At 41.5% G+C, this 13,847-nt stretch overlaps 1 protein-coding gene across 2 annotated transcripts in view; it reads left to right on the top strand.

Moving 5' to 3' along the window:
- The window catches only part of LOC121673058 (KN motif and ankyrin repeat domain-containing protein 1-like), a 129,336-nt gene that overhangs the window by 27,361 nt on the left and 88,128 nt on the right, over nucleotides 1-13,847 (top strand). For both annotated transcript variants that reach the window (XM_042046095.1, XM_042046096.1), the window contains exon 2: nucleotides 5,676-5,806. The gene's annotated coding sequence lies outside the window, so the exon portion shown is untranslated. The remainder of the gene's footprint in view (nucleotides 1-5,675; nucleotides 5,807-13,847) is intronic.

Genomic DNA, 13,847 nt, shown 5'->3' with positions numbered 1-13,847 from the left:
AACAAAGAATTACATCTGGCTGCACATGGGCATGTGTGGAAGAAAAATCCCTCACAAACAAAGCTGGGGTGTGTTAATGACTCTATCTCCTCAGTCACCGGGTGTGAATCCCCTGTATAGGTGAAGTTCACAAGTAGCAGTCTCCCTGCAGATGGGAGAAACGAAAGTCCTGGGTGAATTCTAGCACTGGCAGTGAGGCTTCATCTCTGTCAGCAGCCTCGGTTGTTGGAGTGGACGTTTGTGCTGTTTCTTTTCAGAACTTTGCCCATTTCTGGTTAAAACTCAGATCTCTGTTTGCCAGCTGAAGATCTGCATTGCAGTGGTGGTTTGTCCTACCAAGCACAGGTCTCCTCTCACAAAGCCCAGCCTGAACTCCCCAGTTTCTGTAGGGAAGGCACTGGAGGAGGGTATGGAACATGTATCTGACCTCTGAGTGTACAGTGAATGCTGAGTTAACTTCACCTGACTTGACAGCTGAAGATATTAAGGTTCAGCCCACATTTGTATGGCTTGGTGGGTTTTGTCACAATCTTGACCAGTTTTTGTTATTTGGAGACTGAAGTGTTTACCTATCTTGTCACTTTTACTGTGTACAACTCACAGTCAGCCTTTGGGTAAAAGAAAGTATTTTGAAGGAGACAGCCTTTTATTAGGCAGTCCTAAACTCAGATGTACACCCTATGTTTTGACAACATTTGTGAATGTTTTTGGAATGGATCGGGTAGTAAATGTGTCTTTTATGACACCTTTATATTTTTCATGAGCTTGAAGTATTTGTGTAAGTGTGCAAACCGTTGCTTTAACCACCTATTCATGAAATGCAGTTTAATTTATCATAAGTGAATTATTATGCTTTTTATAGTATTTTATTCATCTGTGCTGTATCTGGCAGACTTAAGTTTGAGTATTTGTCCTCTCTGCTGAGACCATGAAAGTCTCAAGGACTCTTGATACTGTTTAATCGATGTGATTTCTCCCTGTCTCAAAGCAGTGCACTCTGTTTGACAGTTGTCCTTTTGCCACAAGAAACAGCCCACGTGTTGAAAGCAGTCACCAACTTCTGAACACAGTGGTACAAACCCAAGGTGAAGCTGCCCTTCCTTGTGCTGTGACCTCTGTCTGTGCAAAAGTGACTGACACGTGAGAAGCCAGCCTTGCCTGCAGCTTCTAGCTGAGCTGGTGTATCCCATTTACCTGCAACGTGATCCATGTCACTTAAGTAAATCCTCCGGAATTAATGGGCTTTGCAAAAGGTCTCTGTTGAGAGAGGCCATAAGAACAGGATTGTCTCAGAAATTATTAATTTTTAAATGTGTATTTGTGAGGAGGAGAAAGGGGACTCAATAGGGGCTCTTCAGAATCTGAAATTGTTCTGCATGCAGTAAAACACTTCCATTTTCTTTTTGCTTGTTTGTGCCACAGGGAATGACCCTTCTGTGTCTTTTCATTCTGTGTTGTGGACAGGTATGAGGCTGTGTTCTCCTGCAGGTTGTATTGTCTATCAGGTGTTCCCCTTCCCTATTGCACTCTGGTTGTTCAAAAACCAGTTCCTACTGGGACAGGTGCTTTAAGCGACTGCTGAGTACGTTATTCCTTACTGTATGTGTTTTAACAAGTCAAAAGAAGATCAAAGTCCATTTGCAGTACGTGAAGAGCACTTCTCGGTACCAAGAGGTCGCATCAGGTTCAGTAGATAAAGTGTTCTGGCTTCAGCGCAGGGCTTGTTTTATTGCCAGAAAGCTGAAAGCAAAGTCACTTTGGCAACAGTGTAACTTCTGCCCTGCTAACAGCCACACTATTACCTGCTCCTTGGAGCTTACTAAATGGAGAACATTTACACTAGTGCTGGAGGGTTTCTCCGTGGTCTGTTTTAAATGTCTGTTAAAATGTGGCATGAATGGCCGCAGCTGATTGTCAGACAAATCACCATTATCGTTACACGTGGCTCCTCTGAGATGCTGACCTGAACCTTTTCTTCTGGGGCCCAGGAGACTGTAGGTATACCCTCTCACATTGCTCCTCCTAGCAGCCGAGGATGCTCAGTAATTGCTTGTCGATTATTTTACTGTTTGTCAAGAATTGGTGCAGTTCAGTCTTGTGTGCTGAAGATCGTCGATTTCAGTAAAACACACAGCTTCTGAGAGGAAACACCCCTCCATGAAGGGCTCATCTTTGGTGTAAGGCTCTTCTTCCATCTGGTAGAGACTGCTTGGGGTGGGAGGCAGGTATCCAAATGGCACGATACATCAGCATTGGGAGATTCCCCAGGCAGAGCAGTCACGTTACTGTGGTGTCCTGCCCGGATTAATTAGTGTCTCTGAAGGGGTAATTAGCATGGTGCTTTGTGCCACCCAGACATAGCCTTAGTTATTTTCTTTAGTAATTATGAGAACTTATGTCAGTGAAATTTACCAAGGCTGGGTAGTGCTTTTGACAGCTTAAAGGCTTTCTGACCAAAGATGGTAGAACATGTTCACCAGGAAATAGTGTCTTCACCACTGGAAATGTTACACTCAGATTTATTTTAAAATGATGTCTCCTTCACACCGAGAATGTAACTACCCTTCTGGTGCTATGCAGGACATCTCTAGCTGACTTAGCAGTGCTTGTTGGATATAAAATCTGAGGAATATCTCAATAAACTATCCAGGCATGGCCTTGCAGTTGAGGGACTGGTGTTTTTTCAGGCCAGCGTAAATTCCTCTTTAGATAAGTGAATCAGGCTGCTGTCTGCTGGAGGGAAGTGTGTGTGTTGGAGGAGCGTGTGGGAGGAGGTGTTGCACAGTTTTAGAATGGAAAAGGAGAGAAGATGGAATACATGTGTTACCCATCTGTAGGGAACTTGTCAGGCTAGTGAAGTATGCTGTGAAACATGTGGACCTTTTGTTAAGAATTGTTAACACCATGTCTTTGGGATTTTAAGGACTCTCTGTTACACAGCAAGTTTTGCTTAAATCTTAAATGTTACAAAGGTTAGAACTTCATGTAAAAATGACAACTTTATCAGTAAATGCACTCCTGTTGTATATTCAATATCTCTGCTTAACTGTTTGATGTTTGGTTTAATTTCTGCTTTTCTTTCCTTCTGCTTAACACTGTCATGCTAATCACTGAGTAAATTTTCTGGCTGGAAATGAAATTAGATTGCCATTTGTGAGGCAGTTTAGAAGAACAGTTACTTTTTTAATGTGAGATACAGCCATCCATTTTGTACAGATTTAAATTTTGCTTAATGCTACATAGATTTTTTTAAAATACCCGTTGTAACAGAATGTTTTCTAATGTTTGGTGTTTTTATTAATACCTGTTAGGTGTGGTTTGTTCTCCCCTTAAGGGAAAAAATGGGTGTATGTACTGTTTTTTGTTGTGGTTGTGCTTGGATGTGTAGGAGTCAGATGATTGTGTACACATGCATGCTGTGATTTGTTTGGGGTAAAAAGTGAAACTGAAGCATTCTTTCTATCTGGTGTGCAAAACAGTACGGTATGTGATAAATCTTAGCTCCTAAAGGATTTCTGACTTTTGATCAGTTCTCTTTGACAAAGAGGATCAATTTCCACAGCATTGTTACTAGTTCATCTTGGGGCTCAAGCTGCATCCTGGTTCTGGCCTTTGGTGTTGCACAGTTACTGTGTTTTCAGGCTGATCTGGAACAGGTGTGGGCATAAACTCTCTTCAGCTAAATTACAGAGTACCCAGTAGGGCGTTTATGCTAGCTGTGGGACAATGTGCAGAATGTGAAATCTGCTGGAGAAAAATTAACCCATGAGAAATACCTGAATGATCTTGACACCATGGTATAGGGACACATGGCAGCAGGGGTTTGAAAGACAGGTTTTTGTGTCCTTGAACAGTGGCCCAGGGTGTATAACTGCTGATTGAACATCTGGAAACTGCTGCACTGCTTTATTCAGAAGTGTAGTGCAGGAGGTTATAGAGAAAAGCAATGATTGTGGTACTTCCCATAATCTGTGAATATAGAGCTCCAAGGATATAATTTGTTTCCTATAATCTCCAGTTTCCTTATGCATTGCAGTCTTTATTATTATGTAAATGGAGATATTTGTAATCATCTTAGAATGTACCCCCATTATAAGAAAGGCGTTTTCAAGGTATCATGAATAGGTAACTTGCTGTGTAAAATGTTCATATTTTACATAAATGTCTAAAAGTAAAAGTAAATTGAGAAAGTGTTGGAAACAGGAGGGGTGAAGAAATTTATTGCCATTTCCTTGGAGTAACTTAAGAACACTGAATACTAATTTAAAGCTTATTTAAGATTGGGGCTTTTGGATTTCTGTTTTTTAACAAATGTAGGTGTCCAACTTAGTTTCCCCCTCCACTCCTTCCAAAGACATGGACCCTTGTAGTTTCCCTTCAAATGCTATTTTTTATTTTAGTTTATGAAGATAATTAACCCTTAGGAAGCTTTTTAAAGGATTTGTAAACAGTGTAGGGTTAGAACAATCTATCTATCTCTGTGTAGGCACATTGGCCTGTGACATGCTTTCAATGCTAGATTTTTTATTAATTTTTAATAAAAACCTCTATAATTTTTATTTGATATGATTGGCTTCCACTCCATTAAGCCCCCAGTCGCTGTCATTTTACAAAACGGGACAGAGGTCACTTTGTCTGTTCATACCAATGCTTTAGGGAAGTACTTAACAACCTGTATGATAAGAAGTGTCTTTTGCCTGAAAATAATCTTTAAAACTCTCTTGAGTAATCATGCTAGATACAGGTAAGTTTTTCTGCTGGCCCATCACTCCACAGCTGTCAAGTGTCAAAGTGGCATCATTGTGCAGCTGTTCCACATTGGAACTGCCTCAGGGTGCAGCTGACTGGAACTGTACCTGTGAGTGGCTGTGAGGCAGGATATCTCAGTGCAAGGAACCCTGTTGGTGTGTGTGTGGATGTGCCTCTACTTTTGGGAAGTTTGCTCTTGTGGGGGATTAAACACGGGTTGGAGCTGAAAAACAAGTATCTAAACCTTAGTGGTGGAACATCTTTGCTGAGTTGCTGTGGAGGAAGAGAGCTGCCTTATGTGCCGTGGTGGTGCAGGCCTGAACTCTGCTACAGTTGGAGTGTCTTTACTTAGTACAGGTTGAGTGCTTGTAAGATGAGAATTTTGAGAAAAGCCTGTCCGGGGAAATGAGCCAAGTCCATCTGTAAATGTTTCTCCTTTTCCTGTAGTTTATAAAGTACCTCCATGTGTCTTCCACATACATCAAGATCCTTGCTTATAAAGTGCTAATACTGAGCTCACATGGGCTTCTGATGCATTTCCCCGTTCAAACTAGTACCAGGTTGCAAACATTTACTGCTCTGTTTCTGTAACTGGTGTGGCTGGTGTATCCTGACATGCCTGGAGCTTTGTTTCTGTGCATTCACATGGACTGTTGTTTGAACAAAGATTTAAATTGGGAAGGCAGGGCAGGATGACACAGCTATTGTGAGATGCATGCGTTCTCCTCAGGGTGCTGTAGCCAAAGTGTGCTTGAGCATTTCACCTTGGAAACAAAAAATAACTTAGTCTTTCATTTTTGTGGTTGTTGGTAATTTCCTTATTGTTCAGCAGCATGGCCCTTCCAGGTATCAGCAGTTTTAAGCATAAGATACATTGCACGACGTATGCAATGACTGATTGGTTCTTTTAATTTCTGTTCTTGTAGGATGACTCTGAGGTTCCTGAATGTGCTGTCAAATGCTGAAACATTGAATTAGCTGAATCTGCTGCATTTTCTGATGTTTAAAAAGGCCTAAAGGAAAGTAGAGACTGGCACTTCTGTTACAGTCTTTTAAGGTAAGGTATGATTTCTTTTGCTGGGGTAGCGGGAAGAAGACAGACATGGTTCCACAGACTGTCCTAGCCCCACCTCTTGCTGTCTAATCAACCTATTGTCGTTTACTCCCATACTCACTCCTCTCCCACCAGTGGGATGGGGGAGAGAACCAGAAGAGTGAAAGTGAAAAACTCGTGCATTGAGACAAAGACAGTTTAATAGGGAAAGCAAAAACCAGGATGGAAGCAAAGCAAAACAAGGAATTAATTCACCACTTCCCATGAGCAGGCAGGTGTTCAGCCATTCCAGGAAGGCCAGGCCCCATCTCACATAACAGTGACTTGGGAAGACAAACTCCATCACTCCAAATGGTCCCTCTTCCTTCTTCCCTCGGCTTTATATGCTGAGTGTGATGCCATATGGTCTGGAATATCCCTTTGGTCAGCTGGGGTCATCTGTCCTGGCTGCGTTCCCTCCCAGTTCCTTGTGCACTCCCAGCCTCCTTGCTGGTGGCATGGTATGAGGAGCAATAAAAGGCCTTGACATTATGCGTGCACTCATCAGCAATAACTAAAATTTCCCTGTGTTATCAATCCTGTTACTAGCACAAATTTAAAGCATAGCTTTTTACCAGCTACTGTGAGGAAAATGAACTCCACCCTAGCCAAAACCAGCACAAAACTATATGAACCTAAAGTCTTGTATTGGACCCAGCTATCAGTATTTGTTGGTTAGAAGCCGATTCACTGACTTCAGTTAGACAAAATCCGTGCAATTTGAAGAAACATTCATACAGAAACAATTTATTTTCTTTTCCTAAATCATTAATTCTACACTCTTAAGTGCTTGTGTATCTTTCCATTAGAATATCTTAGTCCTTCTATCTATGTATCAATAATTATTTAGTAGTAGGTGGTCTTCAGTCCCTATATAATACCCTGCCGAGACAAATTCTCCATCAGGAAGAATGAGCCTGTGAAGCTAAACATGAGTGTAGCTAGAAAAGTGACCATTCTACTTTGACTAGACATTGCTGCTGTGATCTTTCATTAATTACCCATGTTTTGTACGCATCTTTTGGATTTATGGCTGCCTTTTCAGCTGCACTGTAGTGCTGCTGCATTTTCTTAGCAGCACAGCAGAGCAGCCAGACACCAGACTGTCAGGGAGTCAGTCAGTACCACGTTTATGCAGTGCCCAGTGAGCAGCATGGCCTCTTATCGCTGCAGATGACCAGTGACTGCATGTAAATACCCCAGCAGGACAGGGCTGTATAGATTTCTTTTTTTTTTTCTTTTTCCCTGTGCGAAGATCAGTGTTAAGAGCAACACCAAAGGGATGGCCTGAATTAAATCTCTAAGAAAGGAAACCCAGATGGGTAAAGGCTCTTTGCTACTGACTCCTGGATTGCTTCACGTTTGACAGCTGCTGTTTGAAGTGGCAGGTGAATCCTGTTTTTATTTACATTTGATGAGTATCACTGCCTGCCCACCTTATTGCATGCACTGCAGTGTGCTGCAGAGTTGGATGAGGGGTAAGACACACCTAAAACTGAACTTCTCTTTTGAAGAGGAAGGATTTAGTCTCTTGACAATTGTTATTATCTAGGATGGCTAATTGCTTGTCTTGTGCTATTTTTACTGTGTTAATCAGAGTGCAAACAAGCAGTGGGGGATGGCTCATTTGGCTTTTGAGTGTGGAGTAGATTTGGCGCTTACAGATGTGGACTTGAATTGCTGCCAGCTTCTGGGGCCGGTAAAGGGCTCCTGAATCTAGTGATTCCAAAGACACGTGGGCACCAGATGGTTTTCCCCAATTGTGAAAGTGTGGAAAAGCAGATCTCCTGCCATTCTTCGTTACTGCATGAACTTTAGACACATTAAGAGGTCTGTGTGTGTAGTTGGAAACACCCAGACTCCACTGACTCTCTGTTGTGTAAAAAGGATTTCAGAAAGGGAGCAGAGGGTGCTGCAGTAGACCTGGGACACGCTGCCATGATTGGGAAGCCTGTGTGCACTTCCTCTGCAGGCCTCATACCAGCGCATTTTGGATTGTCCCTGGGCTCTCGCTCATAGAGCAGTGTCTGTTCCTCCTTGCAGGATGCTGTTCTTCACTTGGGTGTACTTGGGCTCTTGCTCTTCTGGAGATTATTCTTTTCACCAGGAAAAGCATCTGTAGGTGGATTTTATCTTTGCTGGTGGCAAAGAAGTGTTTTGATACAGAAGGAGAAATGCTTAGAAAAGGCAAAATAAGGAAACATACTGTTGTTGTGACTAGGCTGGTCCCAGTTCCCGTGTGGCTGTGTGCTGCAGCTATGTTCTGGCTGTAGAAGTGGATGCCATCAGCCAAGCATCTGCTTTGAAGTGGAGGAAATGTGTGTATATATGCCCATAGGGGCTCTTAGGTTGTCTTTGAAGATCCCCAGGCCTGCCAGTGCACTGCAGCAGGTGCCAGTAACATAGGGCAGTCACAGCTTGGATGTCCAGCAGGGTGCAATGGGTGGCCCTGCAAGGTACAGGATGGGAGATGAGGGGAGGGTGCTGTAAGAAAACACATGCAGACAGAGGAAGAGTATGATTGCAGAAAGGCTGGAAAATCCAGAGCAGACTTGTGTCTGCTGTCAGGGAGCTGACAACGGGGATGATTGCTGACTGCCTTGGAAAGCACAGGAGCACCAGGTAAAGTCATTGAGAAGTAGACAGTGTCAGCTCTTGTCACAAGGCTGTGGATATGGAGAGGAGCAGGGTGAAGAGATTTCCTTTTCAGGTGCTCGGAGTTTAAGTACCCTCCACGTTACATACCTACATAGATACAAATGTATCTTTGCTTGTCCTTAGGTGGAGTGGCGTGGTGAGCAGTCCTGTACACGCCAGTAGCACTGGGCACTTAGAGAGGGCAGGGGAGGCATTAATGGCAACAGCCATCAGCACAGAGAGGTGCTAACAATGAAATCTCAGTACACTAGGTGTAAAGTTACTAATTCAGCCAGTTTTGGGAGAAGTGGGCTTAGTTTCTCTCTGCAAAACACAAGTGTTTGAAGAGTGTGTGTGCTGTGATGGTAACGCACCATTTCATAGCGCTCAAGGCATTTTGCATTTGTACAGGTACTGATACCTTGAAGTACTAATGTGAACACCCCCGTGCTTTTTGCCTGTGAATTACAAAGCCAGCATCTCACTGGTGTGATACACTCCATGGAGAGGGCCCAAGAGCATTTTGTCTCTTTCTGAACTTCACTGAGTGTGATCCCTTTGCAGATCATTAAAGCACTGCACTTCTAATTGGATCACAGACTTTGGCAATGTGAGATGAGCAACAGACTTATTAAAATTAATTTCCATTTATAAAACCATGACTGCTTCCCTGGGATTGCCTGGGTTTTCTCAAAGCTGTTCCTGTAGCCTTAATTTAGTCTTGATTTTAGTAAAAAAGAGAGTTTATCATCAGACTCAAACCAGCATTTTCACTTTTTATAGCAGAAACTCAGCCTGTTTAAGAGGGAAAACAATAAAAACAACAACCAACCTTATGAAGAGAACCTTTTACTTCTGACAGATTAAAATGCAGACTGGTTCAAATACAAATGCTCAAGAATCACCTTGTTTAGCTGGTCCTTAAGCTGCAGGTTTTTTACACTTCTGTTTATCTTGAAATCTGGCCTTTCACTTTCTGAATTTTCAGTGCTTGCTGGAGCAGTTAAATTGGAGTTTTACACACTGATTAGTTGGCTTCAGAGGTCCCTGACATACTTTCATGTGCAAGGGAGATCTGATTTTTGAGAAAGTACATGTATTGTGAGTGAGGTTAAGCTTTGCTCAAATCCAAATACGACTGAACAGAATTGATTTTCTTCTCTCAACAGACTGCACAACTCTCAATTGACTGCACAATAAATACAGTCACATTTTTTAAATTTGACTAGGTATTTTCACTTGACTAATTTCAAACAGTTGTGGCTTAAGCTCTGGTTCTTTCATCCTTCCTCCCCTTATTTGTGGTTGTGCTTAAATGTGCCACAGGGCCATCAAGCTACCCAACCGTGCTGTTTTACAGCTTCCACCTTCCCACATTGCACAGAAGGACTTTTTCCATGTCATCTTGTCATGCCAGTTGCCAGAGACACCTGGAGGGTCCCAGCTGGAGTGGTGTTCTGTGTATGAAGAGGTTGTCACGAACCTCATGCTTGCCAACACTTCCTGGAGGGAAGCTAGCTGTGCAGCCTGACTGTAAAAGAAACAGCAGTAGAAGTCTGTGGTGTGACCCAAACCCACCTCCTGGTGGTGCTGCCATCCACCTTGTGGCTGGTTGCACCTGACTCCATGTCTGAAACCCAGCTGAGGAGGGCCCGGGTGGAGGGCGCAGCTGCATATCGCTCACTGCCGGAGCAGAGTCCGGGGAAAACTGTTGGATGTGTAGACCTTGCGTCTGCGTCCTGTGCTGCTGGTGGCCAGCATGTGATGTGCTCCAAGTTCCTTGGTGCTTTCTTGCATTTCAGGCATTCAGGTGCTGGGGGCCCACTGTGGTTGGAAGTGGTGGTACTGACCAAAAGCAACCAGCTTGTGCCATACCATATTTTGGTGAATTTGGTCTGTGGAAGGGACCCCACCCCTCACTTCTTTTACTGGCACAGTAAATGCTGCTGAGTTATTTCAGTACAGTAACTAGATCTTTATATTGATAAAAGGCTTGTGTACTTTTCTGATTTATATTACTTGTGAAGGATTAAAAAATAATTCTATTAATCTTTGGAACAATTGAAACATAAAAAAAAAAAAAAAAATCCTGCCAAAACATCTTTGGGTTTTAGTTCTTTTGCCTTCAGAACCTTACACCAGTTCAGCACCTCTCAGGATTTTTTGAGAATGACAGTCAGTTTCTAGTATAGAAAATAAATTCTCTTGTTTCATGTTTTAGTCTTAACAAGTTTAGGGTTTTGAGCTGTTACCTATCTATTTTTTATTTCCTCTTTTGCTGTTTCTCTCTACGTGTAAGGCACAAGGGTAACTCATCTTTCTTTCTGCTAAATGTACTTTTACTTTTTCAAGGGAGACGCTTTGTCCACTAGGAACTGTGTCTCAGCATGCTAATAAAACTCACTTTATGCCTTTAAAATGTTTATTCAAAGTGGCCTGGCTGGCTTACAGTAGCTGTGTGGGTGGACTGTCCTTGAATTTTGTCGACTTAATTTAGTACTGCACAATACCCAGTGATGGAAAACAGCTATAAATTGTCTGTGCGCAGCCATGCATTATTGATAAAGGGTAGAATAAGCTCTACAATTTCTTTATTTGACGTTGTTAGTGCAGCAACTGGCTGATTTGTTAAGACTTTTTTCCCTCCTATTGGCAGTAAAATATCTCTTCATTTTGAACTCTGAATTTTCTGAATTTTGATTTGTGTGGGGTCAAAAAGTTGCTTTGTCTCCAGTGTTACTAAATGTAATAGAAATATTTTCACAGAGTAGAAGCAAACTTAAATTCAGGGGGACTTAAGAAAACAGTAAGTTTGATTCCATGCAGCAGACAGAACTTTCCTAATTATCTCAAATATTTAGAACTAGAAAATAGAGCATGAAGTCTCACAGCACATTTAGAAGAAAAAATGCTTTAATATACTTCATTTGGCACATGCTTAGAAAAAATGCTTTACAGTGAGTTCAGCATGCTTTGTAATTTCAGTGTTCCTTCAAAGTTTCTGAAAAAATCCCAAGCTTTAAATCTGTCATCCTGTTTTTTTTCTGTTGACACTTATGATGAGTAGAGACTCTACTGAATGTAATTTGCATATAAAACTGTGCTGTAAACTAAACAGTTCTTTCCCTGTAGTTGAACGAAGGTACAATGAACTGCTGAAAACTGGAAATTAATAAATATATAAGTAAAAAAAAAAACAACTTGCCAGCAAAACCATAAGGGGCTTAGTCTTCCCAACAAATGTCCAGTGCTGAAACTTCTTTTCAAGCTATATTTTTTGGAATGGTAGCTTCCCACAGGTTGTTACTGTAATACAGCCAAGGGAATGTACAATTTGTGCCAAGCAAATATTGTATTAGAATTATGGAATTTTATTTCCCTCTTTTATGTTTGGTACATACATATCCTTTTGTAGACCTCTACAGATTTTTACTTTTGTCTTTGTAAAAGTGTAGGGCTAGAGAATTCACAAGTTATACTGATGTTTACAGTGGTTTCTTCTATTCCATGGAGAATTGCTGTTTATTAGTTTAACTTTACATATATTTGCAGTCTTTTAAGGTTAGAAATCATTAGGTAATGAAGTAATTAAACTGGTTGTGTTGTTGCAGTCAGAAGGCAGGAAAAACCACTGGTGAAAGTACTAACATGGCTGACAGAGGCTTGCTAGAGATTTACACTGAGAATAACTCACTCTTCAGAACTTTTTCATTTTCTGAGAAAATTGTGGAGTAAGTCAAATACAGTGGCTGAGTGATTAAAATGCAAAACTTATGAATTCTTACTGACTTTGTAAATCTGTCTCATTTACTGTTAATATAAAATCATTTATCTTAAAGCAGTGTTGAGGCTGTGAATATTTAAATGAAAGCTTCAACTCTTGAAGAAGGTTTTGATATTCTACATCATTAATTTTGTGGCTCACATAGAATGCTGTCATGGAAGGGAAAAAGGAGATTCTCTCTATAGGTCACCCAATAGATCTGTGGTAATTCACTTGGTAAGTCAAAGTGGCAAATTTTACCACAGTTTAAATACTTGCACAGTTCAGATGTTACACAGGCATCTAAAAATTCTGTGCTGGTTGAAGAGGATACCGTTGGTTTGATCCTACAGAAGATACAAACAACTGGACATTGACTTGCCTGTGGTTTTGGTTTTGGAGCAACTGTGCAGCTCTGTTTTTTTACAGAAGTGCAGGCTTCAGCCATGTTATTTACAATTCTGGTTTTAGACATTTTGGGAGTATGAGTGTGTGTGTAATTTTTGGTAGTGAAATGCAATTTTGAAAATCCTTTGTTCCTGTTGTTTGTTTAAAAGAGCATCTTTCACTGGCACTGTTAGAAGCTACTGAAATGAAAAACTGTAAGATAAAGAAGTCTCCCAAAGTACCGTGGGGTTGGATTCTCCTCTGCATCTGCCCGCTCTCTTTGGGCAGTGCATGGATGGTGTTACTCAGACCTCTTCATTTACCCCCTTCCCCCCCCCGGAAGTCAATCAGTAGTCTGACAAACACAAAAGAGCTTTAATGCAATTTGACATTTATTTTTTTCATACTAAAAAAATATGCCTTGGTCCAGAAAGGTACCTTTCCAAAAGTCACTTGACCTAGATTAGAAATGTACTGTGCAAGTGACCTGAGTGCTGCTTGCTACCATCCAGAATTCTTGGGTGGGCCATTGTGGAGGAAAGTGAGATGGATGAGGTGGTAAGAGATCAGCTTCACGTGACTGATCTCTGCAGGCCACGCTCAAAATACAGGGACAGCTACAGACATTACAGGAATGGCATGATTCAAAATGACCTGAAAGTAGTTGATTTAAAAACAAGTAAATAAAATATAAAAAGCATAGTTTGTCTAAGGGAAACCAGAGACTTTTCCTAGCAGTCAGTATAAATGGAAGAGTGGTAGGGGAGAAGTGAGGCAGGTGGCTTGTGAACAGAAGTTACCTGAAAACCTTCTGTTACTTTTAAGGTGGTATTTCCACCTTAAAATGGTGGAAATTTTCAAATGCATCAAAAGAGGATGTTAATTTTTTTTCTTTCCAGTATAGGAATTAATGGGGGAAAGGGGGGAAATCCTTCAATTATTTTTGGAAGGCACTGCCTAAAATATTCTCTTTTTAAAAGCATAGGGGAGGAGAGTAAAACGTGTCACTGCATCCATCCCCACCCAGGAGTAACACCAAGTGCTTTGTCTCTGACAAGTTGCAGTATGCCCTACTAAAAGGGAAAGAAAACTGCTTTCCCTTCTCTTGGTACAAAAAAAATTGTATTAAGCTTGTTTGGGTGGGACAAACTTCATAGGCCTCTTCCAGGTTTGATTACTAGTACAAAACCTGTGTTGGTTCTAACACAGGTGCCTTGT

The sequence above is a fragment of the Corvus kubaryi genome, unplaced genomic scaffold (genome assembly GCF_017639235.1).
Source record: "Corvus kubaryi isolate FWS band 111438036 unplaced genomic scaffold, C.kubaryi_AGA036_p1.0 65149, whole genome shotgun sequence".
NCBI lineage: Eukaryota > Metazoa > Chordata > Aves > Passeriformes > Corvidae > Corvus > Corvus kubaryi.
Note: the sequence above shows the minus strand (reverse complement) of the source record. Positions and strands in the feature narration are given on the sequence as shown.